The 27,771-nt window shown below is 46.9% G+C and overlaps 1 protein-coding gene and 1 long non-coding RNA gene across 5 annotated transcripts in view; one reads left to right on the forward strand and one right to left on the reverse strand.

Annotated features, from left to right (window-relative positions):
- Positions 1 to 27,771, forward strand: part of SLC38A5 (solute carrier family 38 member 5) — a 372,114-nt gene that overhangs the window by 104,679 nt on the left and 239,664 nt on the right. For all 4 annotated transcript variants that reach the window (XM_069209561.1, XM_069209560.1, XM_069209559.1 and 1 more), the window contains one exon: positions 1,431 to 1,534. The gene's annotated coding sequence lies outside the window, so the exon portion shown is untranslated. The remainder of the gene's footprint in view (positions 1 to 1,430; positions 1,535 to 27,771) is intronic.
- LOC138260989 (uncharacterized) overlaps positions 1 to 27,771 on the reverse strand; it is a 75,200-nt gene that overhangs the window by 12,350 nt on the left and 35,079 nt on the right. The window contains exon 2 of the long non-coding RNA XR_011199037.1: positions 2,752 to 2,810. This is a non-coding gene — a long non-coding RNA (uncharacterized lncRNA). The remainder of the gene's footprint in view (positions 1 to 2,751; positions 2,811 to 27,771) is intronic.

A 27,771-nucleotide genomic window follows, 5' to 3' on the forward strand; every position in this document is an offset into this window, starting at 1 on the left:
TTTTCCTGGCTGTGTCCTACCTCAGTAAACCTGCTGGAGCGTTGCTTTATGGGATTGCAGAAGTGTTCCCTAAGTCTCACTGCTTCTGCTTACAATATGGTGCTCCTGGTAAGACTAAATCTGAGAAGAACCCTGTCTCCTACCATGTTGCTAGTTAGACCTTTATACCACCGTCTGGAGTTGGGGATTTAAGTTACTTTTCAGACTTTATATACATGCTGTTACGTGTTATATACACGATCCTGTACATTATAAGGCAAGTCACATAGGAGTTCTGTGACTATATAGAGGAATGAGTCCAAAGGTCAAGTTCCTTTATAAGGTCATGGAACTCCAATGTGACTTACAATATCCTTATAATGTATGGCAGGAGGTACTTTATTAATCATAATACATGTCGACACCATCACCCTTCTCACAAAACACTTAAAACCCTGGTGTGTTTTAATTTCATACGAAAGTGGAGAAGCGTGGCACAATGGTTAGAGCTGCAGACCCTGATGCATAAATCTGGCCTGGCACCAGGGTTCAATTCCCACCTGGGTGGGTCTTGGGCTCAATTCCCTTGGACCAGATAATTCTCACCTTGGTGCCTAATCTAATTAATGGGTCCCACGGACCAGATAATTCTTGCCTTGGTGCCTAATCTAATTAAAGGGTGTAACTCTGGGCAGTAGCTTGCTTAATCTCCACAACAGCCCTTGCAGCGCTTTGATACCTGGCTTCACCCTGGGGCTGTCCACGAGTGGGTGCCTCCCAGGGAAAAAAGAGGAGGGGTTCCTCAGCAGTATGTGTACAGTGCCTTGGACCCTAACGGGTGAGTAGTGCGCTATACAAGTGCAAAGTTTACAGATAGTTTGTTTACAAAATGATATTAATCAGTTTAATACAAGTTAGATTTTAAGAACACATATGGTAACTCAAAATGTGTATACACATGCAGATAAATTGTTTCTTTCCTTTTATTACCTAAAACGTGGAAAAATAAATATGTAGGCATAAATATCTCCTTTCTACTCATCACTGTGCATTTAAAATAGCACAGAAGAAGGAAAAGTCACATTTTGTTTTCGTTTTTGAAATTGAAGTATTAATTATGTTCTATGACCTGCCTTTCCCCTGGCTCATGGCTCTTGTAGTATGGATTGTGAGGTCAGAACACAATTGTAATGAGTTATTACAGTTGAGCAGCTGTGCCATTTCTGTATTTCAGGTGACTTGGGTGCGTCTCAAATCGCCTGTAGTAAAGAAACTAGAGGCAGACTTTTATACAGGAATTGCAGGCTCCCACATATTATGCACCTCTTAAGTGCCGTGTGCAAGGGTAAATATTTTAGCAAATGTTGTAAGGTGGCTACTGCTGGTGAAATGTGTTAAACTTCGCTTTTACTGAGCACCAACCTAATAGTGTTTTTGTATGTTTTTTACAGCCTAAATATACTTACTGCATTTGAAGTTCCAGTAAACCAGCCTAGAAGATATTCCAGCAGTCCAGTGGATTCTGCAAAGTGCCTGGCTCTTCCTTTCTTGAAAGGTAAATAGATTCAGAAATATTGACGCCAAATAATGACCTCCAGATCCAGTTAGTTCGACCCTTACTTTGCTATTTATAGCGATGGAGACCCAGTGTGAATCAAGATTTAAAGTTTGGTGGTAACAAAGAAACCTCTGATTTGTGGAGGAAATACTAAATCGTAGATACTCAAACTATGTTCCAGAGGTCACTTGCAGCCCTTTTGACCTTTTCTTGTGGCCACCAGATGAACAGCAGCTCTGGGCTGCTGTTCACTTGACAGAGCTCCAACATTCAGAAATATGTTAAACAGTCAAGCATTTATTTACATGCCAAATGAAGTAAAGAAAAATAAACACCAAAGGTGTCCTGCACCACTTATCTTCAGGGACATCTTAATTTTAAAAGACATCAGGAAACAGATATGTGAAAATATGATAAAGTGTGTGTTTCATTAACATGCAGAAGTGTTTCACCTTAGTACATCAGATTACATCACTGCATTGAGAGGCATTTGTTAGAAGCGCTAGTTTTCAAACATGAACTTGGAAACATTTATGAGCCCCCCAGCCCTCTCTTCCGCCCTGTCACCAAAGCTATTAGTGAGCCAAGAGGCAAGTCAGTTATAATGAGCACCCTCTGGGTGGCCTAGCATGTTGCTATACAAGGAATAACATTATAGTTTATTAAATTACAAAGAGAATAGTGTTTTGTACACACACATCCTAAACTCATGTATATAAAACACTTGGCAGGGACCAAAGAAAGGTCAGGTTGGGAACCTGGGACTCACCCCAGGTTTCTCATTTCACATTGTCAGTTCAGCCGCCAGATAGATGTCTTTTCCTCTCTCATTTGCATCAAAAGTTAATGCTTTGTCTTTTATTCTTGGCGCATGAGGTTAAATCATGGATGGGCAGACAGACGCCACATTAAGCTGTGGGTTGGACAGAGCTCGAGGATCCAAGAGAAACTTGAGCTAAGTCACGCATATGACTAGAGCTTAGCTTGAGCCTTCAGTGCTCGCCCGCACATATCACATACTTGTAATTAGGGAGACAAAGTCATAGAAAGGATGTGGTATGACTTTCAAATAATTTCATGAGGCAGGAATATCAACACAACAGTGCCGTACTTCTTGTTTCAAGATCCATAACTTTCCCACTACACCATATTTTACTATGACACTGGGTGTTCCCTTCCCATGGGTAAAATCAAATGTTTGTTGGGTTACTTACCTGCTTTCTTATCAGATACTGACTGTCATTGTTTAACTTGATTACGGTTCTTCTGATTTCTGTTAAAAAAGGAGCAGAAAAACTGGTTCAGAAAGTGATTACACAAGAGCGCATAATTTGTCACAAGGGGAAGCTGAGATTAATAAAAAGAAAATGCCTTCTGATTCAATAGTTTCCATCTTGCTCTTTACATGATAATTAGGGTGTGAGTGGTTCTGATGGCGAGATTCAGGGCCTACTCTCACCAAAGAAATGTCACTGTGCTGTGGACCTGGCCAGACTTTAAAGTTCAGAGTTCACAATCAGCATATTTTGCAAAGTAGTAAATCCAGGATTAAATGTCACGTCTACTGGTGCCCTGGATACAATTTTCCCACTCTACCATATATAGCGGTGGAGGCTGGGTGTTTGTGCCTGCCCACCGCCCATCTCCGTTAGTGGAGTGGGAGGGCACGGGGCCTTGTCAGGGATTTCATAAAGCACTTGCTACTTTAACTGATCCTGTTTCCAAGAACTCCCAATGTTTACAGATAAGAGACTAAAGGCATAAGGAGACTGTGAGGCCTAAAGACTAATAATATATGTAATTCCAATTCAGTTATCAATCTACTTCCTTTACTCAATTATCTCACCAAAGGTAGCAATAGCAAGCAGGGAACTCTTATCCCAGGATGTGGTAGAGGGATAGCGACTCAGATACAACATAATACAGTGTTGACAAATTTATGACCTCTAGAGAATAAGTATTTAATTCATAGGGCATTACAGACAAAATGTCCACAATTACTCCAGCCCCTAAAAAAACATTTTGTGAGCACCTGAGTGCTAAATACAAGACGATCCACTGGTAGATTCTCCTTGTTGACACCAATTCAGTCAGGCCCCCAGGTTCTGTCTTTCCTTTGTTACCCCCCCACAAGCTGTGCCTACACCACTGCTACAGAAAGACAAGTCCATACATGGTCTCTCCTTTCTGTGTTTCTTGAGCCATGATATCATGATCTCTCAGGTCTCCCTTTTTTGGTTCCACATCACCTCTTCTGTATTTTGTCTGTGGATATATGTACGTTTCTTCCTGCAATAAGTCTGAAAACGTGTATTTTGCTTTTCAATCAGCTTTAAGACATTTGCAATGTCGTCTCCCTTTAAAATGTGTCCCGCTTTATGATTTTGTCTGAGTAGATTATTGTTTGCAGGCAATGTTGTTCTCAGCATGTTTGTGGAAAAGTTGTTATTAAGTGACATGAAACTGTATGAATGCAAAGCCTTATATGAATACAAAGCTATAAGCCATATATGCTCTCCACCTGCTAACTTTCATTACTTACAGATGAGAGCCCTTGGATACCTTTCATACGATGCTTGATATAGATTTTGCATCGTGTTTGCAGCTCTCCTCCGGGCATGTTAGTTTGTTTTTATGTTCCCGGAGCTGATTTGTACAGTGGCAACACAGTTTCACTGAACCCTCTATGGTGGTGCCACTCTCTGCTTCTGTTGCAGGGCTTTCTATGGCTCTGGCACTCTCTGCTCCTGTCGCAGGGCTTTCTATGGCTCTGGCACTCTCTGATTCTGCTGCAGGGCTTTCTATGGTTCTGGCACTCTCTGCTTCTGTCACCGAGCCGTCTCTGGTTCCAGCACTCTTTGCTTCCATGATTGAGCGTTCTATGGTTCTGGCACTCTCTGCTTCTGCCGCAGGGCTTTCTATGGTTGTGGCACACACTGCTTCTATCACTGCAGTTTCTATGCTCCCGGTTTCTGTGCTTCCATGGCACAGCCTTCTGTGGTTCAGGCCCTCTCTACTTCTGTCACCGAGCCGTCTCTGGTTCCGGCACTCTTTGCTTCCATGACGGAGCCTTCTATGGTACTGGCACTATCTGCTTCTGTCACCGAGCCATCTCTGGTTCCGGCACTCTTTGCTTCCATGACGGAGCCTTCTATGGTTGTGGCACTATCTGCTTCTGTCACTGAGCCGTCTCTGGTTCGGCACTCTTTGCTTCCACGAAAGAGCCTTCTGTGGTTCTGGCACTCTCTGTCTACTTCTGTCACCGAGCCGTCTCTGGTTCTGGCACTCTTTGCTTCCATGATTGAGCGTTCTATGGTTCTGGCACTCTCTGCTTCTGTCACCAAGCCGTCTCTGGTTCTGGCACTCTTTGCTTCCATGATTGAGCATTCTATGGTTCTGGCACTCTCTGCTTCTGCCGCAGGGCTTTCTATGGTTGTGGCATACACTGCTTCTATCACTGCAGTTTCTATGCTCCCGGTTTCTGTGCTTCCATGGCACAGCCTTCTGTGGTTCAGGCCCTCTCTGCTTCTGTCACCGAGCCGTCTCTGGTTCCGACACTCTGCTTCCATGGCAGAGCCTTCTGTGGTTCTGGCACTCTCTGTCTACTTCTGTCACCGAGCCGTCTCTGGTTCTGGTACTCTTTTTCTCCATGACGGAGCCTTCTATGGTTCTGGCACTCTCTGCTTCTGTCACCGAGCCGTCTCTGGTTCTGGCACTCTTTGCTTCCATGATTGAGTGTTCTATGGTTCTGGCACTCTCTGCTTCTGCCGCAGGGCTTTCTATGGTTGTGGCACACACTGCTTCTATCACTGCAGTTTCTATGCTCCCGGTTTCTGTGCTTCCATGGCACAGCCTTCTGTGGTTCAGGCCCTCTCTACTTCTGTCACCGAGCCGTCTCTGGTTCCGGCACTCTTTGCTTCCATGACGGAGCCTTCTATGGTACTGGCACTATCTGCTTCTGTCACCGAGCCGTCTCTGGTTCCGGCACTCTTTGCTTCCATGACGGAGCCTTCTATGGTTGTGGCACTATCTGCTTCTGTCACTGAGCCGTCTAAGGTTCGGCACTCTTTGCTTCCACGAAAGAGCCTTCTGTGGTTCTGGCACTCTCTGTCTACTTCTGTCACCGAGCCGTCTCTGGTTCTGGCACTCTTTGCTTCCATGATTGAGCGTTCTATGGTTCTGGCACTCTCTGCTTCTGTCACCAAGCCGTCTCTGGTTCTGGCACTCTTTGCTTCCATGATTGAGCATTCTATGGTTCTGGCACTCTCTGCTTCTGCCGCAGGGCTTTCTATGGTTGTGGCATACACTGCTTCTATCACTGCAGTTTCTATGCTCCCGGTTTCTGTGCTTCCATGGCACAGCCTTCTGTGGTTCAGGCCCTCTCTGCTTCTGTCACCGAGCCGTCTCTGGTTCCGACACTCTGCTTCCATGGCAGAGCCTTCTGTGGTTCTGGCACTCTCTGTCTACTTCTGTCACCGAGCCGTCTCTGGTTCTGGTACTCTTTTTCTCCATGACGGAGCCTTCTATGGTTCTGGCACTCTCTGCTTCTGTCACCGAGCCGTCTCTGGTTCTGGCACTCTTTGCTTCCATGATTGAGCGTTCTATGGTTCTGGCACTCTCTGCTTCTGCCGCAGGGCTTTCTATGGTTGTGGCATACACTGCTTCTATCACTGCAGTTTCTATGCTCCCGGTTTCTGTGCTTCCATGGCACAGCCTTCTGTGGTTCAGGCCCTCTCTGCTTCTGTCACCGAGCCGTCTCTGGTTCCGACACTCTGCTTTCATGGCAGAGCCTTCTGTGGTTCTGGCACTCTCTGTCTACTTCTGTCACCGAGCCGTCTCTGGTTCTGGTATTCTTTGCTTCCATGAAGGCGCCTTCTATGGTTCTGGCACTCTCTGCTTCTGTCACCGAGCCGTCTCTGGTTCTGGTACCCTTTGCTTCCATCACAGAGCCTCTTATGATTCTAGCACTCTCTGCTTTTGTCTTCGAGCTGTCTATGGTCCTGGCACTCGCTTCTTCTGCCACAGGACTTTCTATGGCTCTGGCCCTCTCTGCTTCTGCCGCAGGGCTTTCTATGGTTCTGTCACTCTCTGCTCCTGCCGCAGGACTTTCTATGGCTCTGGCACTCTCTGCTTCTGCCGCAGGACTTTCTATGGATCTGGCACTCTCTGCTTCTGCTGCAGGGCTTTCTATGGCTCTGGCACTCTCTGCTCCTGTCGCAGGGCTTTCTATGGCTCTGGCACTCTCTGCTCCTGTCGCAGGGCTTTCTATGGCTCTGGCACTCTCTGCTCCTGTCGCAGGATTTTCTATGGCTCTGGCACTCTCTGCTGCAGGGCTTTCTATCTCTGCTTCTGCTGCAGGACTTTCTATGGCTCTGGCACTCTCTGCTCCTGTTGCAGGGCTTTCTATGGCTCTGGCACTCTCTGCTCCTGCAGCAGGACTTTCTATGGCTCTGGCACTCTGTGCTGCTGCTGCAGGGTTTTCTAAGGTTCTGTCACTCTCTGCTTCTGCTGCAGGGCTTTCTATGGCTCTGGCACTCTCTGCTCCTGCCGCAGGACTTTCTATGGCTCTGGCACTCTCTCCTCCTGTTGCAGGGCTTTCTATGGCTCTGGCACTCTCTGCTCCTGCCGCAGGACTTTCTATGGCTCTGGCACTCTCTGCTCCTGTTGCAGGGCTTTCTATGGCTCTGGCACTCTCTGCTGCTGCTGTAGGGCTTTCTAAGGTTCTGTCACTCTCTGCTTCTGCTGCAGGGCTTTCTATGGCTCTGGCGTCCTCTGCTTCTGCAGGGCTTTCTGTTGCTCTGGCACTCTCGGCTCCTGTTGCAGGGCTTTCTATGACTCTGGCACTCTCGGCTCCTGCCGCAGGACTTTCTATGGCTCTGGCACTCTCTGCTCCTGTTGCAGGACTTTCTATGGCTCTGGCACCCTCTGCTTCTGCCGCAGGACTTTCTATGGCTCTGGCACTCTCTGCTCCTGTCGCAGGGCTTTCTATGGCTCTGGCACTCTCTGCTGCTGCTGTAGGGCTTTCTAAGGTTCTGTCACTCTCTGCTTCTGCTGCAGGGCTTTCTATGGCTCTGGCGTCCTCTGCTTCTGCAGGGCTTTCTGTTGCTCTGGCACTCTCTGCTTCTGCTGCAGGGCTTTCTATGACTCTGGCACTCTCGGCTCCTGTTGCAGGGCTTTCTATGGCTCTGGCACTCTCTGCTCCTGCCGCAGGACTTTCTATGGCTCTGGCACTCTCTGCTCCTGCTGCAGGACTTTCTATGGCTCTGGCACCCTCTGCTTCTGCCGCAGGACTTTCTATGGCTCTGGCACTCTCTGCTCCCGTCGCAGGGCTTTCTATGGCTCTGGCACTCTCTGCTTCTGCTGCAGGATTTTCTATGGCTCTGGCACTCTCTGCTGCAGGGCTTTCTATCTCTGCTTCTGCTGCAGGACTTTCTATGGCTCTGGCACTCTCTGCTCCTGTTGCAGGGCTTTCTATGGCTCTGGCACTCTCTGCTCCTGCAGCAGGACTTTCTATGGCTCTGGCACTCTCTGCTGCTGCTGCAGGGTTTTCTAAGGTTCTGTCACTCTCTGCTTCTGCTGCAGGGCTTTCTATGACTCTGGCACTCTCGGCTCCTGTTGCAGGGCTTTCTATGGCTCTGGCAATCTCTGCTCCTGCCGCAGGACTTTCTATGGCTCTGGCACTCTCTGCTCCTGCTGCAGGACTTTCTATGGCTCTGGCACCCTCTGCTTCTGCCGCAGGACTTTCTATGGCTCTGGCACTCTCTGCTCCTGTCGCAGGGCTTTCTATGGCTCTGGCACTCTCTGCTTCTGCTGCAGGATTTTCTGTGGCTCTGGCACTCTCTGCTGCAGGGCTTTCTATCTCTGCTTCTGCTGCAGGACTTTCTATGGCTCTGGCACTCTCTGCTCCTGTTGCAGGGCTTTCTATGGCTCTGGCACTCTCTGCTCCTGCAGCAGGACTTTCTATGGCTCTGGCACTCTCTGCTGCTGCTGCAGGGTTTTCTAAGGTTCTGTCACTCTCTGCTTCTGCTGCAGGGCTTTCTATGGCTCTGGCACTCTCTGCTCCTGCCGCAGGACTTTCTATGGCTCTGGCACTCTCTCCTCCTGTTGCAGGGCTTTCTATGGCTCTGGCACTCTCTGCTCCTGCCGCAGGACTTTCTATGGCTCTGGCACTCTCTGCTCCTGTTGCAGGGCTTTCTATGGCTCTGGCACTCTCTGCTGCTGCTGTAGGGCTTTCTAAGGTTCTGTCACTCTCTGCTTCTGCTGCAGGGCTTTCTATGGCTCTGGCGTCCTCTGCTTCTGCAGGGCTTTCTGTTGCTCTGGCACTCTCTGCTTCTGCTGCAGGGCTTTCTATGACTCTGGCACTCTCTGCTCCTGTCGCAGGGCTTTCTATGGCTCTGGCACTCTCTGCTCCTGCCGCAGGACTTTCTATGGCTCTGGCACTCTCTGCTTCTGCCGCAGGACTTTTTATGGCTCTGGCACTCTCTGCTCCTGTCGCAGGGCTTTCTATGGTCCTGGCACTCTCTTCTTCTGCCAAAGGACTTTCTATGGCTCTGGTCTCTGCTCCTGCTGCAGGGCTTTCTATGGCTCTGGCGTCCTCTGCTTCTGCAGGGCTTTCTGTGGCTCTGGCACTCTCTGCTCCTGCCGCAGGACTTTCTATGGCTCTGGCACTCTCTGCTCCTGCTGCAGGACTTTCTATGGCTCTGGCACCCTCTGCTTCTGCCGCAGGACTTTCTATGGCTCTGGCACTCTCTGCTCCTGTCGCAGGGCTTTCTATGGCTCTGGCACTCTCTGCTTCTGCTGCAGGATTTTCTATGGCTCTGGCACTCTCTGCTGCAGGGCTTTCTATCTCTGCTTCTGCTGCAGGACTTTCTATGGCTCTGGCACTCTCTGCTCCTGTTGCAGGGCTTTCTATGGCTCTGGCACTCTCTGCTCCTGCAGCAGGACTTTCTATGGCTCTGGCACTCTCTGCTGCTGCTGCAGGGTTTTCTAAGGTTCTGTCACTCTCTGCTTCTGCTGCAGGGCTTTCTATGGCTCTGGCACTCTCTGCTCCTGCCGCAGGACTTTCTATGGCTCTGGCACTCTCTCCTCCTGTTGCAGGGCTTTCTATGGCTCTGGCACTCTCTGCTCCTGCCGCAGGACTTTCTATGGCTCTGGCACTCTCTGCTCCTGTTGCAGGGCTTTCTATGGCTCTGGCACTCTCTGCTGCTGCTGTAGGGCTTTCTAAGGTTCTGTCACTCTCTGCTTCTGCTGCAGGGCTTTCTATGGCTCTGGCGTCCTCTGCTTCTGCAGGGCTTTCTGTTGCTCTGGCACTCTCTGCTTCTGCTGCAGGGCTTTCTATGACTCTGGCACTCTCGGCTCCTGTTGCAGGGCTTTCTATGGCTCTGGCACTCTCTGCTCCTGCCGCAGGACTTTCTATGGCTCTGGCACTCTCTGCTCCTGCTGCAGGACTTTCTATGGCTCTGGCACCCTCTGCTTCTGCCGCAGGACTTTCTATGGCTCTGGCACTCTCTGCTCCTGTCGCAGGGCTTTCTATGGCTCTGGCACTCTCTGCTTCTGCTGCAGGATTTTCTATGGCTCTGGCACTCTCTGCTGCAGGGCTTTCTATCTCTGCTTCTGCTGCAGGACTTTCTATGGCTCTGGCACTCTCTGCTCCTGTTGCAGGGCTTTCTATGGCTCTGGCACTCTCTGCTCCTGCAGCAGGACTTTCTATGGCTCTGGCACTCTCTGCTGCTGCTGCAGGGTTTTCTAAGGTTCTGTCACTCTCTGCTTCTGCTGCAGGGCTTTCTATGGCTCTGGCACTCTCTGCTCCTGCCGCAGGACTTTCTATGGCTCTGGCACTCTCTCCTCCTGTTGCAGGGCTTTCTATGGCTCTGGCACTCTCTGCTCCTGCCGCAGGACTTTCTATGGCTCTGGCACTCTCTGCTCCTGCTGCAGGACTTTCTATGGCTCTGGCACCCTCTGCTTCTGCCGCAGGACTTTCTATGGCTCTGGCACTCTCTGCTCCTGTCGCAGGGCTTTCTATGGCTCTGGCACTCTCTGCTTCTGCTGCAGGATTTTCTATGGCTCTGGCACTCTCTGCTGCAGGGCTTTCTATCTCTGCTTCTGCTGCAGGACTTTCTATGGCTCTGGCACTCTCTGCTCCTGTTGCAGGGCTTTCTATGGCTCTGGCACTCTCTGCTCCTGCAGCAGGACTTTCTATGGCTCTGGCACTCTCTGCTGCTGCTGCAGGGTTTTCTAAGGTTCTGTCACTCTCTGCTGCAGGGCTTTCTATGACTCTGGCACTCTCGGCTCCTGTTGCAGGGCTTTCTATGGCTCTGGCACTCTCTGCTCCTGCCGCAGGACTTTCTATGGCTCTGGCACTCTCTGCTCCTGCTGCAGGACTTTCTATGGCTCTGGCACCCTCTGCTTCTGCCGCAGGACTTTCTATGGCTCTGGCACTCTCTGCTCCTGTCGCAGGGCTTTCTATGGCTCTGGCACTCTCTGCTTCTGCTGCAGGATTTTCTGTGGCTCTGGCACTCTCTGCTGCAGGGCTTTCTATCTCTGCTTCTGCTGCAGGACTTTCTATGGCTCTGGCACTCTCTGCTCCTGTTGCAGGGCTTTCTATGGCTCTGGCACTCTCTGCTCCTGCAGCAGGACTTTCTATGGCTCTGGCACTCTCTGCTGCTGCTGCAGGGTTTTCTAAGGTTCTGTCACTCTCTGCTTCTGCTGCAGGGCTTTCTATGGCTCTGGCACTCTCTGCTCCTGCCGCAGGACTTTCTATGGCTCTGGCACTCTCTCCTCCTGTTGCAGGGCTTTCTATGGCTCTGGCACTCTCTGCTCCTGCCGCAGGACTTTCTATGGCTCTGGCACTCTCTGCTCCTGTTGCAGGGCTTTCTATGGCTCTGGCACTCTCTGCTGCTGCTGTAGGGCTTTCTAAGGTTCTGTCACTCTCTGCTTCTGCTGCAGGGCTTTCTATGGCTCTGGCGTCCTCTGCTTCTGCAGGGCTTTCTGTTGCTCTGGCACTCTCTGCTTCTGCTGCAGGGCTTTCTATGACTCTGGCACTCTCTGCTCCTGTCGCAGGGCTTTCTATGGCTCTGGCACTCTCTGCTCCTGCCGCAGGACTTTCTATGGCTCTGGCACTCTCTGCTTCTGCCGCAGGACTTTTTATGGCTCTGGCACTCTCTGCTCCTGTCGCAGGGCTTTCTATGGTCCTGGCACTCTCTTCTTCTGCCAAAGGACTTTCTATGGCTCTGGTCTCTCTGCTCCTGCTGCAGGGCTTTCTATGGCTCTGGCGTCCTCTGCTTCTGCAGGGCTTTCTGTGGCTCTGGCACTCTCTGCTCCTGCCGCAGGACTTTCTATGGCTCTGGCACTCTCTGCTCCTGCTGCAGGACTTTCTATGGCTCTGGCACCCTCTGCTTCTGCCGCAGGACTTTCTATGGCTCTGGCACTCTCTGCTCCTGTCGCAGGGCTTTCTATGGCTCTGGCACTCTCTGCTTCTGCTGCAGGATTTTCTATGGCTCTGGCACTCTCTGCTGCAGGGCTTTCTATCTCTGCTTCTGCTGCAGGACTTTCTATGGCTCTGGCACTCTCTGCTCCTGTTGCAGGGCTTTCTATGGCTCTGGCCCTCTCTGCTCCTGCAGCAGGACTTTCTATGGCTCTGGCACTCTCTGCTGCTGCTGCAGGGTTTTCTAAGGTTCTGTCACTCTCTGCTTCTGCTGCAGGGCTTTCTATGGCTCTGGCACTCTCTGCTCCTGCCGCAGGACTTTCTATGGCTCTGGCACTCTCTCCTCCTGTTGCAGGGCTTTCTATGGCTCTGGCACTCTCTGCTCCTGCCGCAGGACTTTCTATGGCTCTGGCACTCTCTGCTCCTGTTGCAGGGCTTTCTATGGCTCTGGCACTCTCTGCTGCTGCTGTAGGGCTTTCTAAGGTTCTGTCACTCTCTGCTTCTGCTGCAGGGCTTTCTATGGCTCTGGCGTCCTCTGCTTCTGCAGGGCTTTCTGTTGCTCTGGCACTCTCTGCTTCTGCTGCAGGGCTTTCTATGACTCTGGCACTCTCGGCTCCTGTTGCAGGGCTTTCTATGGCTCTGGCACTCTCTGCTCCTGCCGCAGGACTTTCTATGGCTCTGGCACTCTCTGCTCCTGCTGCAGGACTTTCTATGGCTCTGGCACCCTCTGCTTCTGCCGCAGGACTTTCTATGGCTCTGGCACTCTCTGCTCCTGTCGCAGGGCTTTCTATGGCTCTGGCACTCTCTGCTTCTGCTGCAGGATTTTCTATGGCTCTGGCACTCTCTGCTGCAGGGCTTTCTATCTCTGCTTCTGCTGCAGGACTTTCTATGGCTCTGGCACTCTCTGCTCCTGTTGCAGGGCTTTCTATGGCTCTGGCACTCTCTGCTCCTGCAGCAGGACTTTCTATGGCTCTGGCACTCTCTGCTGCTGCTGCAGGGTTTTCTAAGGTTCTGTCACTCTCTGCTTCTGCTGCAGGGCTTTCTATGGCTCTGGCACTCTCTGCTCCTGCCGCAGGACTTTCTATGGCTCTGGCACTCTCTCCTCCTGTTGCAGGGCTTTCTATGGCTCTGGCACTCTCTGCTCCTGCCGCAGGACTTTCTATGGCTCTGGCACTCTCTGCTCCTGTTGCAGGGCTTTCTATGGCTCTGGCACTCTCTGCTGCTGCTGTAGGGCTTTCTAAGGTTCTGTCACTCTCTGCTTCTGCTGCAGGGCTTTCTATGGCTCTGGCGTCCTCTGCTTCTGCAGGGCTTTCTGTTGCTCTGGCACTCTCTGCTTCTGCTGCAGGGCTTTCTATGACTCTGGCACTCTCTGCTCCTGTTGCAGGGCTTTCTATGGCTCTGGCACTCTCTGCTCCTGCCGCAGGACTTTCTATGGCTCTGGCTCCGCTCCGCTGGCCTCGCACTTGCTGCCGTCCCTCGCACCCGCCGCTCCTCGGCGGGTGGGAGATCTTTCTCCTTCCTGGCGGCCAAGACCTGGAACTCCCTCCCCACCAGCCTCAGGACCACCCAGGACCACTCCGCTTTCCGGAGACTCCTAAAGACTTGGCTGTTCGAGCAGCGATAACCCCCCCTTTCCCCCCTAGCGCCTTGAGACCCGCACGGGTGAGTAGCGCGCTTTATAAATGTTAATGATTTGATTTGATTTGGCACTCTCTGCTGCTGCCGCAGGGCTTTCTAATGCTCTGTCACTCTCTGCTCCTGCTGCAGGGCTTTCTATGGCTCTGGCACTCTCTGCTTCTGCCGCAGGACTTTCTATGGCTCTGGCACTCTCTGCTCCTGCCGCAGGCCTTTCTATGGCTCTGGCACTCTCTGCTCCTGCCGCAGGCCTTTCTATGGCTCTGGCACTCTCTGCTGCTGCTGCAGGGCATTCTAAGGTTCTGGCACTCTCTGCTTCTGCTGCAGGGCTTTCTATGGCTCTGGCACTCTCTGCTCCTGCCGCAGGACTTTCTATGGCTCTGGCACTCTCTCCTCCTGTTGCAGGGCTTTCTATGGCTCTGGCACTCTCTCCTCCTGCCGCAGGACTTTCTATGGCTCTGGCACTCTCTGCTCCTGTTGCAGGGCTTTCTATGGCTCTGGCACTCTCTGCTCCTGCTGCAGGACTTTCTATGGCTCTGGCACTCTCTGTTTCTGCTGCAGGACTTTCTATGGCTCTGGCACTCTCTGCTGCTGCTATATGGCTTTCTAAGGTTCTGTCACTCTCTGCTTCTGCTGCAGGGCTTTCTATGGCTCTGGCGCCCTCTGCTTCTGCAGGGCTTTCTGTTGCTCTGGCACTCTCTGCTTCTGCTGCAGGGCTTTCTAAGGTTCTGGTGGATACTGCTTCTCTCACTGGGCGTTCTCTGGTTCTGGCACTGTCTGTCACCAAAGCTTTGGTGGTACTGGCACTCTCTGTTTCCTTGTTTTAGGAAGAGCTCATTCCAAAGAGAGTGATTCCGGAGAAATAACTCCTGCCAACTTGAATCATTAGAACAACTTCTCAAACATTCTTGCTTAGCAGCTATGCTCCTGGCAACTCAGGACCTCACTTAACAATCAGCCCAGCCATGGGGGTGTGCATGATTTAGGGAGCATAGCGTTGTGAGGACGCTGTTTTCTGGCGGAATATTTGTTGAAACATACAGTTGCTTCTCCTGGTGGAGAGAAGTTTTATTCCTGAAATGCACTGAGATTAGTCAACGTTGTAGCACGCTTGTATATTGGAGAAGAGCGGACTGCCTGCCCTGGAGGCCTCCTGTGATTTCATAGTTCAGTGGAAGTAGGCAACATTCTCAACAAACTAAGTCATTTTAGGTCATGTCTGCCAAACACTGTGCTTGTGTACTCCGGAAAGATTCTGTAAGAATTATGACATTTTCCTATTAAGGTCAAGTTTCGTACTATGTATCTCACTAGAGTCAACCTAAAAGACAATTATATATTTTTCAGTAGATACCAGTGTTGTCAAACCTCAGGCGAAGGAGCACATTCTCAAAGAAACTGATTTCAGGAGCTATGTCTCTAACCAGGGGTCTAGTCATAGCGTCCTGTATTAAAGTGCTGCTTGGATCTGCATCCGGGTTGACACCAGAGATCCGGGCTCTGCATTTACAGGGCCCAGACTCACCGGCTCTGCCTCTGTAGTTATCTGCTGCTTCAGATACACATCCAGGTAGACACCAGGGGGGCCATTTTCTAATCTTTCACTCAATGCTGGGTAGCAAGCAAAGTTGCTGAGCTGCGTGAAAGTGAGAGAGCAGAAATACTCCATATTTACAAAGATATGGAACATTTCTGCTCTCTCCTTGTACTGGTTACTGTGTGCAGGCCAGCGCCAACACATCACAGTAAGGATTGTTTTTGTGCAGGCAGGTACACCTTCCTACACAAAAACAATCCTTAGACGGATTTTCCTCTGATGCAGGATGCATTTTCCTCTACTGCAGAGTGCACCACACACGGAAAGAGGAAAGAATGAGGGGAAATAAGGAGATTTCTCCTTGTTATGCCTCATTGGGAAAGGCTTCGCGTTTTGATACATTCCCAGGATTAATAGCTTTAGTATGCCAAAATCCATGGGTGGATGCATGGGAACACCCATGCTCCACCCACAGAACGCCTTCCGACTTGAAATGTAACATAACGCAGCACAAGCAGCTGCATTGCATTACATTTCTTTACAAAGCCACACAAGGTGGCGTAAATCATCCCTTGCATGGCTTTGTAAATATTACTGAAGCCTTTGCGCAAGGCGCAGCAAGGACAAAGCAAAGGCTTGTTAAATCCGGGACAAGGGATCTGGACAATTCAGCTGCAGTGGACTAGGAGGTCTGGCTGTAGATATAACTCTCTGTAGTAATGTATGGCTTTCCATATGGAGTTAGGTGGACACTAAGGATCTGGACAATGCAGCAGAAGCAGCAGAGGACCAGGCATTCAGGCTGTAGACATAACTCCATGTAGGTATTCACAGCTTCATGTATGTATCCGGGAAGAAAGCAGGATTCTGCGAAATGCAGCTGCAGAGGACGGGGAGCACAGCTGCGGGCCTAACTCCTGTTCAGGATCAGCTGCTTCAGATATTTATCCTGATGGACTCTGGGAAGCAAAGAAGGCAGCTACAGAGGACCATGGAAGGGCAATACACTTCTGGATGTCCCTAGAAGTGTCAGTGTTCAACTCACTAAACATAAATAGACATGAAACCTGTGCACTTGTAAAGCCTATGCCTGACAGATTTAAACACCAGTACAATTCACAATTGAAAAATATTGAGTACCCGGCATAGAGTGTGGGGTCTACTTCAGAGCCAGCTGGGCCAAAAGGTTGATCATCTAGTTCATTGAGCTTGTGCACCATCTTTAGGGTTCATTTTCGGGGACATAAGGCAAAGAGGTGTTTGTGTTTCTACCATTAACAAAACCAAAGTATTGGTTTCAGGGCTTCCACCGCAGTTCATGTGATGTCTTTCCTGTTACAGGTTAGATTAGTCTATTTGTTTCAATGGAATCAAAGCCTTCCTGTAACTCCCAGAACACATTAGGTTGTCAAAATAAAGTCAAGGACCTGAAATACTAATCGAGGTACTACAAAAGAGGCTCCTTTTCGTTTACATCTTGAGGTGACACCCATTTCCCCAGTAGAGGAGGGATCAGGGCAGAAGCATGTTAGACGATGATTGCCCTTGAAGCTGCCCTTCAAAATATCGGAAGGCATCTGCAGCCTCTGCATCAGAGATGAAGCACTGATGGAACCTGGACGGTCAGATGGTGTGGTTGAGATGGGAGCCTTCTTTGGGTTTCTTTCTAATCAGGGGAGGAGGGTTGTAGGGGAACAGGATGAGTTTTATTTTCGAATTTGAGGTAGTGCCAATACAAATACTAAGTATTAGCAGTGCTTAATTTGTGCCAGTGGTTTCCAGTGCTTAGCTTCGGCACTTATTTAACAGGGCCACAGCTATTGAATTTTTCTCCCCTGTGCGATGGGCCCAGTATTTATTAAAAATAAATGTACCTACCTGTCCTGTCCTCTTTCTTCGGTTCATATAGCTGTTCTGCAACCCATGGTGTGATCAGAACACTTTCAATTTGCTGTGACCCCCTTTGCCTGGTGGTGGATCAAAGCAGCCTGAGGTGGATTTAAGGTCACACAGCGTCGTACTCTGAGCTTGTGCCACCGCCTTCTGAACAGCGCTTTGAGCACCAGCACTAATTATTCACTATTCTAGCACTGAGTACTAGGAAGAGAAAGGGGATGAGGAAGTGACACGTTAACTGTCAGCACGCATTGTACCTCCTGTTTAACATAGAGGCAGCTTTAGCTTTCTTGCTAGTCCTGTGTAATAAAAAATGAAAATGCATACTACATCTTTAACAAGCCCAGCGCCTTGATCGCGCCCGAACTCTGCAAGACCATCAACTGCTCCCTAGAGTCAGCAACCAACCAGAAGACTGGAAGCACGCCGAGATCCGACCACTTCTGAAGAAACCCACAGCTGACCCAACGGATCTCAAGAACTACCGCCCCATCTCACTGCTGCCCTTCCCAGCTAAGTTCACCGAAAAAGCAATCAACACTCAGCTATGCGAACACATCAAGCACAACATCATCCTGGACATCTCCCAATCGAGATTCAGAACTAAATGCCATACCGAAACCGCCCTGCTCGCCACCATAGATGACATCCGCTCCCTTCTCGACTGCGGATATACAGCAGCCCTCATCCTACTTGGTCTTTCAGCCGCCTTTGATACAGTATCCTATTGCACCCTGTGCGCTAGTCTCCATGCAGCAGGCATACGCGGCAAGGGCCATTGATGGATACACTCCTTCCTGACAGGCAGAAGACAGAAAGTGAGACTCCTGCCACACCTGTCAAAACCTACTGACACCAGCTGTGGAGTACCCCAAGGATCACCGTTGAGCCCTACGCTGTTCAATATCTACATGACCCTGCTCTCCCCTATCATCGGGAACTACAGTGTGAACATTGTCTCCTACGCAGATGACACCCATCTGCTCATCTCCCTGACCGAGAACTTCTCAACAGCCAAGAAGAATTTCACGGACGGGATGGATGCAGTCGCCACCTGAATGAGGGAGAGCTGCCTTAAGCTGAACTCTGACAAAACCGAGATCCTCATCATGGGACCTTCCTCTTCAGCCTGTGACTACTCCTGGTGGCCCTCAACACTTGGCAGGCCCACCACCCCCACAGACCACGCATGTAACCTCGGCGTCATCCTTGACTCAACGCTCACCATGACCAGGCAGGTCAACTCTGTCGTCTCCACCTGCTTCCACACCCTCCAACTCCTACGAAAGATCTTCTGATGGATACCAACCGACTGCAGCAAGACTGTGACACACCACTAATCACGAAGAGACTTGACTACGGCAATGCCCACTGTGCCGGAACCACCAAGAAGCTGAGCAAGTTGCAGCAAATTCAGAACGCCGCCGCCAGACTCGTCCTAAACATTCCCTGTAGAGAGCACATCACAGAACACCTGAAAAACCTCCACTGTCTCACCATCGAGAAGAGGATCAATTTCAAACTCCTCATGCATCCCTACAGAGCCCTCCACGAAAGCGGATCCAGCTACCTCAACCACTGCATAACCTAGCACTCCCCTTCCAGACCTTTCCGTTCATCTCAGCAGTCACTCACAAACGTACCCCGCATAAAGAAGTCCTTGGCTGGAGGAAGATCTTTCACATACCTGTCAGTAAAAGGTTGGAACATCTTACTGATTCATCTCAGACAGTCGCTATCGCTGCCTCAGTTCAGAAAGGACCTCAAGATCTGGCTCTTCAACGGATCTCTGAGGACACACAACTCAGCTCCTTGAGACCCTATGGGTGAGCAGTGTGCTTTAAAACATCTGATTGATTGATTGATTGATTGATACATATATGCATACCAGAGAAGTTTTTATTTAGCTGTCTTCTTCAATTCAGTTTTCAAGCACATTTTGTTTATGTGTTTACAACCTACACATAGGGCAGTGGAGCACCTCACTTCTGCCATTGGATCACCTGCACCGTAAGCAATAGAACTGATCACTTGCACATTCACCCTATAGAGAAGTATAGAACTTGCCAATGTTTTTTTCTTTCCATTCTTTATCCCCTTCACGTTTTAAATCATTCTAATGTGTTTATCTCCACATTACAGCAATTTTCTTAGCCCCAATCAAAATCACATTTTCCTATGATTTGCATTAAGACTAAAATGTTTTTCTATATCTGTTGTAAGTATTCCTTAAGCTAGGAAGCTCCCATACTCTTCTATTAATCAATGGTTAATTTATTTTTACATTTAACATAATTATTGCAAGCATTTGTTTGCTACGTTTAGATTGCATCATGTTGTTTTCCCCTTTTTAGAGTCCCTGTTGTAATCTCTCTGTGGGCTTTTAAACAAGCCGATGTCATGCACATCACTTTTGTTGGTTTGTGGGCTTGCCTTTTAAAATTCACTTGATTTCATTAGTGAAAGGCATGCATACATCATGCCTTCTCTGGTGTTTAGCCCTCCTCGAGAGCCGGACAACTACTGAAAACATATGAGGCTCCATGTTTTCCATTTGGTTTCTGGACTGCTTTTTCTCTTTATTTTGTAGGCAGCATGATCTCGCTGGGCAGGTATCGAGCGCTTTTCATGACTACCACTTTAATTTTATTGTTTATCCTTGCGCTCCTTTGCAAATTCAAGGTTTAAGACAGTGCGATTGTGCTCGTTTTCTTTTTCTATTACTATGCAAAGGCGAAACTGGACCGGTCTTTTTGTTCTGATTATTCACCTTCACGCTAATGGCACGGCGCTTTCAATTGGCTCCTTTATGTGAAATTGTATTACCTTTCATTTTCAGTTTATGTGGCAAGATAAGTCTGGTTAGGAGTTTGTAAAGCTAATAGCTCTAACTTGAGCAAACGCGAGACCCATTGCATTGCAAATGCTTGTTTATTTTTGTGGCACCTGTTTACATTAACCCAATTTTCAAAATGTTACCATCACAGTAGATTGCTGAGACCACAGCTATTAGCTTTACATTTGTTGAGACTCCCAGCAGATGTAGCTATTCCAGCCCCCATCAGTGTTTTTAACAGAGGTTTGAACAGGTATCGCCGGTGGGTGATGTCACTGGTGGGGGAATATCAGTTAGTTAACATTGAGACCTTCCTTATCTTCACATTTGGGCCAAGAAGTGATATTTTATCTTAATTCTTTCCTTGTTTGAAATAAGGTATGTAAAGATCGCAATGATGACGTTTTCACCTTCCTTGGACTCATGAGTAGACAGCAGCCCTGATTCATAAAACTAAAGAAGCTCATAGGAGCTACTTCACAAAAAACTTCAATTCGAGTAGCAGGTTTTTGAGGCGGTAATACCACACCGGGTAAATACTGATAGCGCATGGTGTGGTACTTACGCCACAATATTACCTCCTTGTTATCAGTTCAATGCTTTAATATTGGATGTAACCAGGGCCACTGGAATTATGCACTGAGCGGCCGCAGCGTTTTTTGTATGGTTATAGATTTGCCGCATTTGCCACATAATACAGCATCTGCTGTATAATCAGCGTATTTAACTAAAGTGTTTTTTTTTTTAGCTCCGGTGGTTCAAAGGTTACCGAAAAAAACACAACACGTGTTGCTGCGCATAGGAAGACACTTTGTAAAGGTTGACTGGTCACGTTTCTGTTGCTTATCACTTTATTTAGGTGTTAAACTGGTACAGTTGGGTTGCAACTAATATCTCGGCAGTGATAAAAAAGTGTAAAAGTGACAAAATATCGAAGTAATACTATTACAATATGTGCGGCATGATTTGCCTTTTCTTGCCGCATAATTTACTCAACCCTGCCGCATAATTTGGCCCATACCTTCCTTATAATTACTGGGCCCTGGATATAAAGTAGTAATACTGAATGTTTTCTTAATTTCCCAGCTGCAACACGCTAGGTATTACTTTGGAGAAATCCATGCATGGATATAGTGCAAAATTAACCTCCTTATATATAATACCGAATATAATAGTGAAATAAATTATGCTACAATTTCCCCTACATACATGGAAATGAATGGATGGCCCATTCTCGGGTTGGCACGCACAGTGCTGGTAGGATAACATGGAGGTGCAGGAGCGCCCACTGACGCTGCATAGGATGGAGGCTAGCTCATGGCATCAGAAGCCAAGCTACCACGAGGCTCCAAGTGAGTGTGTCACCTCCAAAGCAGTTGCCAAACTTTCTCCCGTACTTTTGGCCCTGAAGTCCTCGAGTGCAAAGTGATGCTGGCATAAAAGCCATGAAAGTGTTAAACGTGACATTGGTCCCTTTGGCAGCTATCCAGGAGTAGTGAAACGACATTTAAAGTTAGGATCCCCATCACTTCTAAAAGCAGGAAGCGGTTGCGGCCGCATGAGCTTTGGGCAAGTGCCAGTATTATCTGAAGCCAGGCGGACGTGATGTGGGCCGCACTCTTAGGAAGCCGTGCAGGGTCAGTCATTTCAGCGCAGCGGGGCCCCTCGGCCTCCACAGCGAGCAACGAGATAAGGTCAGCGCGTGTTTTCAGGGCAAAAAAGCGAAACAAGCAGACTGGTTTGTACCTAATTTTGAGTGACATGCGTAACACCCTTTCATGCCACAGTTTTGCACACAAAAACACAATGGGAGCTAAGCATCCATCACCTCTGAAAACAATGAACTGATTGATCAGTTGAAAACTCGAATTAATTACAAATATTTATGGGCAAAAGGAAACTCCTCTGATTTTCCAATCCAAACAATTAGTTATGTTGAGAAATAATGAACCCACAGAGCAATAGACAAGGATGTCCTAAGTTATTAACAAATTAGGAACGACTCATATTTATAAAGAGTAACAGGGCGCAACATTTTCCCAATAAAAAGCTGTTTTGGGATGGTAAGATGATGGGCTGCAAACACTTCGCCAGCTAGACAGATAGGCAGGGCCATACTTATGGAAAAGTGGCGCAGTGCACTGCAGCAAATCTCCTTGCCGTGCTGTGCCACTTGGAAAGGGTAGGAATGCGCCGTATTTAAGGCATACAGTGGTTCATTCCTGTTGTTTCCCCCTGCGCTGGCACACAGCGGGCTGCCTACGCAGGCATCCTTGCATACACAATTGTTGTTGTCAAGGAAGGAGCACCTTCCTGCACAATACCAATCCTTGCAGGCATATTCCTCTATCTATGTGTGCTGCAGAATGCAGCATGCATAGAAAAGAAACTAATGAGGAGAAATAAAACAATTTCTCCTCGTTACCCCTCTCCTGGGGAGGTGTATCTTTTTGGTGCATTCCCAGGTGTACCAGTTTTGGTAAATCTGGAAATGTGGCAAAAACTAAGGGGGCTGCGTGGGAACACCCATGAAACGTGTCCTCAGTGCAGAATGAGGTAACACAGCGTTTTGCAGTGTCTTGCCTTACTCCATATTTTTGAGGCCATCCAAAGCCATGAAAAGTTGCATATATATGGATTTCTAAAGGCAGTCAGTGTGGAGTATTCCCCAATATGTGCATTCTCCAAACTCTGGCACACCGAGTCAATGCAAAGAAAGAGGAGATCGGCAAATGTGTTGTGTGATGACCCTGATCCTAATTTACTTACGCAGACCCTTGCACAAATTATGTGTGTTGCAGAAAGAGGCTTTTGATGATGAATGGTAAACAATTGTGAGAGCATTTCTAATTGAGATGTTTCAGCTGCTCTACAACATGCATCACATGTGCTTTCTTATCTTGAGAGAGCATTGAACAACGAGGGACAAGTGACCCTTTTAGTGACGCAGGCACGTGAGGGATTTTATCTTTATGTCACACAACATTTTTGAGGAATGTGTTCACATGAAACACTTGTGATGCTCACCCCGTGGGCAGAAATTGCTTCTGACTACCTAGGTATGTTGAATCAGAAATTTTTTCACAGCTACAGAAATTACTTTTTTCTGGTGTCTCTTCTGAGTTATTGTGCTATATGCCACTCCAAATTTTGATCTTGTACTAATATCAACTTGTTAACATTTGATATTTTAGGGTTTTTGTTTTGGTCGGTGTCCTTAGCACTCCTAGGAAACTGAGTGAGAGACCCATAGCCTCCGATTTCTCTGTTTGATTATTCGCTCCACTTTTCACTTTTCCCTCCACATATATTTTCCATTTTTCCATTGCATTATCTTGCTAGATGAAAGAAGATACAGTACACATATTCCTGACACACTGAATTAGGGTACCTATGTATTTTCCTTGAAGCCCTGTTATTGTTTGACAATATCCCCTTCAATAATTTTACTTAAGGGTATATTAGTGATTTCAGTGCAAGTTAGTTTAGTGTTTGGTATTAGATCTGCGTTGTACACCAAGAAAAATTACTTTATTGTGTTATGAAGAATAATGTCTGCTGTGCCTGACCCTAACGATTACAACTATTAACTGACAAAAGTGATTGTTTAGATCATTATCCTTTAGAGGTGTGATTGTTATCAACTCTTTGTAATTAAACAAAGGACACTGTGGTGCAGAATAATTATATGTATGTTTTTTCTGTTTTCCCAATCAAAACTAGTGAATAAAAAATAGGTACAAATCTTGCACTGAAGATTAAATAATGGTCTATTCAGAGATAATGTGTTGAGCAAAGACATTATTTCATTTCTGGACATGAAGTACAAAGCAATAGTTAATCACATTTTATTGAAACAGAAGGTGAAATTTTAAATCAAACCAAAATAAGTTTTAGTTAAAATGACAATTCGTTCTAGGAAATAAGAAAGGATGAAATTTGTATTCTTGAAAGTCTGGAAGTGTCAGAAGACTGGTGGTTAATGAAGATAATTATGTTTCATGTAAAGACTTTTTAAAAAAACATATGGCATCTTGAGCCACATGAATTGGAGAATTACGTTATTACATGACTGCTACAGTTCTGTCAAAAGGTAGCCAGAAAGGATGCCTGATTACTTATATTAATTACACTAAGTTTAATTTCCAATTGATAAAAGGAGTAGTAGATGATCAAAATATAGTCACTAGGATTACACCAAATATTGGGTATTTGAAAATGGTCAATACAATTTGTTGTTATTAATGTTCATAATTTATTAGAACACCCAGGTGGATATAACCTAGTTTCCTTTTTCCTCATGGATCATTCTTAATTATACCTTTATTTCATGGTTGGTTGAGGTGCTTAAAACACATATTGAAACTAACAACGATTGTGAAAAAAGCACATTGTTAACGGCAGGAGATTAGCCTAAATCTTAATGTGAGCTTGGGTCTAGCTCCCTCAAAGCCAAACAATTTAGTGCAAAAAAGTATTAAGTGCCTAGCGAATCTTGGACTTACATTTAGTAGCTGTGATTCAAGGAAGAGGCTTCACTTCAAGGAAACATGAGTGAAATATTTTAGCAATAATTTGATAAATTTGTGGTCAAGCAATCAACAAGATAAATATTCACAATACCAACCTAGCACCAACCCAACAAAAATACATTCAAGAGATCGAGCAAGCATTATGAATTCCTACTGAAAATGTGCAAAAATTCCCTAAGAAAACAGTTGCGGGCAAAATCCAATGGTAGTAGTGGAGCATTAGCAAAAGTGGACGCTGGAGGTCAGCTTTGCACCCAAAAAGGAAGTACCCTTCTGAGCCTCTCAAAGGCTGAGAGACTGGTCTGAGCCAGTTACCTCTTTGACTGGTGCACACTTCCCTCTATGAAATGAATTTGAAGGCCTTATAAGTGCCGATTATTTTGGCTTCCAGTGCCACCAAATTTTTCTTCACCGCCATCGGGCGGCTATCCCAGTGAATCAATAGAAGTGAACGATCACAAGCCTGTCCAACAGCTATCTATCAAAAAGTAAGAATTCACTCTTCTAGACACAGTTCAGGAGACTACTGGAACCTCTCAAGTCCACATTGGCTCAATTGCATCTTCAGAATGGGAGCATCAGGGCAAACGGCTGAACACAAAGGATATACTTTTGATCCTGACGTAGCCGTTTTGGAGGTACTGGTGATGCCCTTCAGAAGCCGTTTTACTGTACGCAGTAGGTTCATGTGTAAGAGCTGGTGCTTGCAGGAAGGAATTCCAAGACTAAAAGGAAATACATCAATAACCTCCAAGGCAGGGCAGGAACTGAAGGATAAAAAATAACCCCAGAAAAAATGGAGTAAACAGATCTGAATTAAAACAGAGCTGAGGGTATCTTCAATCAAATGCTAGAAGAAGCAAAAAGCAGGAACACATATCAAAGACAATGGGGCAATGACCCATTGAAAAATCAGACGTTGACTCCGTTGCAGCACAGTAAAATAGAGTTCATAGAATTCTTAAATGCAGGAAACAGGAACCCTAAACAGGAAGTCAGGGGCCATATTAGTTTGGGAAAGAAAGGCAATTATCAATAAGATCAACCATCTTGAAATGAGATTTAAAGTTTTTTTAGAAATTCTAGAAAGGAAATGATTACAGCGGTACAAAACCTGTATACTTCTTTTGCAAAGTGCTTGTTGTCATCCCCAGCGCACTCCCAGGGGACAACCGGTCCTGAGCTGGTTGGAATGTCCAAAGATCACATCATGAATGAGACCTGCCTAAGTCCACAGAAGGAGCCGGGGCAACAATACTCACACTGAAAAGAATACCAGGTACAGTGAATCCCGAGGGCGTCTCTAAGACCCGCTTTCTAGCTGTCCAATGGACTGAAGTTGTATAGTCCACTCTTTCAGTGGTCAGCACAGACAGGCTAAATCAACCAGAACTGTAAGTTTACTTTTTACTAATCCAGAGGCACTTGGTACAACAAATTCTGGAAATAAATATCCACTGTCCCTCCACTCGGGAATCTACAGCACTGCTAGTCCAGTTTCTTGCTTCCCAAGATTTCAAATGAGTCTTCTTCCTCTTTCTCTGAATTCCAGCATAAACATTTTAGCACAGTATGGGCAGCCTACTGTATAGTAGTGTTCAGCACTGTTTGGTTTAGATCTATGAGCATATCATAGCTCAATTCCTACACTATACCCATCAACCAGTATTGAGCACTTTTTTTTACTTTACAGCCAGTGCTAGCCCTGAAAGCCCGAATACCAAGATATTAACAGAGGCTCAAGGTCGCTGGCTATCGGAGCTTGCCTACATGCTGGTCCTATTTTAGTCTGTGGCCTCCCTTTATACTTCAAAGATAAATGTCATCCAGATGGTCACTCCATCTTCTGACCCACCTTGGTGCGAGGCTAGGGTGGCTGAAGAGAGATTTTGATTAAATGGCTCTCCCCACTGGATCAGGCCTGTGGAATGTGAGGTCAGCAGCCAGGCCATTTTGCTTGTCTTTGTGTGGCTGATGTCCACTTTGCCCTTTTCCCATTTACCCCCCCCTCACCCTCCACCCACCCTGGATTCTTTATCTTGGTAGCAAAGCTCTCTTCACTAGAAGATCTCGGAATTTAGAGGTATGCCACCTACAGTCACAGACTGGGTGTTTTGGGCTACTTAAACTTGTCAGATAATTCCCAGTCCACACGTCAAACATTAACAGTCTTTCTAGAATTTACACTTGAGTCACTGGAAAGCCAAATCCAAGTTTCTCAAGAAGTCCGATTTGGTCTCTCTATGCAATGGTGCAAATATGGCCTTGGTACTTGTTCTTAGACCAAGAGGAAAAAATGTGATATTTGAAAACAAATTGCCAACTTTGTCTATTTCAAATTGTTAGATGTGCAAGGTATTGAGTGGAATAAATCACACTACAAATGCAGCACCTGATGGAGTAGCTAAACAACTCTATACATAATTTGATGACAGAAAAGCATGTTCATAGAACAGTGGTTTTCGTGTACCAGTGTATAAAACCAGTCCTGATAGAGACCATGCTTCATATTGTATGGTTGAAGCCAGAGAAATATTTTCAAATAATTCTGTCAATTTCATTTATTTTGCTGTTATTGGCATATTGGCTGGGCTTTGTTCAGGTAATATCAGATTGTGTTAATGACATGTTGCCTGCTTACACTAAGTTTCCAAATCGTTGTTCAGTTATATATAGACCTTTCATCAGTGTTTGACTATGTCATAAGAAATTTGCTATGACAGAAAATAACATCAAAGTATTTTCTAACAGGGTTGAATTGAAACATCTGGGTGCAGATATACACTGAAAATTAATAGATACAGATACACTTGACTTATACAAGAAAAAAGGGGGATATTAGGGCTGTGTTTCTGCAGATAAAGCAGACATACCTCAATTCTTAATTGTGCAATATGTTGTTGACTTAACATTGATTCCTTTTGCTTAGAATCAATTTGTGTGTACTTTCTAGATTTTAATCACAAATTGTGAGGGGTTTATAAATATCGAGAAATTGGGGGCAGCTTTATTTAAAAAAAGTAATGCCAAGTAATAACTTTAAAATCATATGCTAAATTTGGACATACATAAATTGAATCACTTTTTTATTTTTAAAAGTAGTGAAGCAGATAAAATATTGAGGTCTTTCAGTAGCTTCTGAAATTGAAGAAGTATATCAAAATTCTATTTGAAATATGCTGTAATGTGTCTTAACTGCAACTTTGGTGTAGAATCCTTTTAACCCTTGAACAGACTTAGCACTGCTGAGATTGGTTGTGTCACCTTGTTTGAGGTGCAGATTTGGGCACCTGGTGGCTGGAGAGGCTTAGATGAAAAGAAGGTCATTTCTAGACAAATGTTTTGGCAGTGCACCAGAATGCACTGAGCGAGGAT

This window comes from Pleurodeles waltl, chromosome 10, assembly GCF_031143425.1.
Source record: "Pleurodeles waltl isolate 20211129_DDA chromosome 10, aPleWal1.hap1.20221129, whole genome shotgun sequence".
In the NCBI taxonomy this organism is placed as follows: Eukaryota; Metazoa; Chordata; class Amphibia; order Caudata; family Salamandridae; genus Pleurodeles; species Pleurodeles waltl.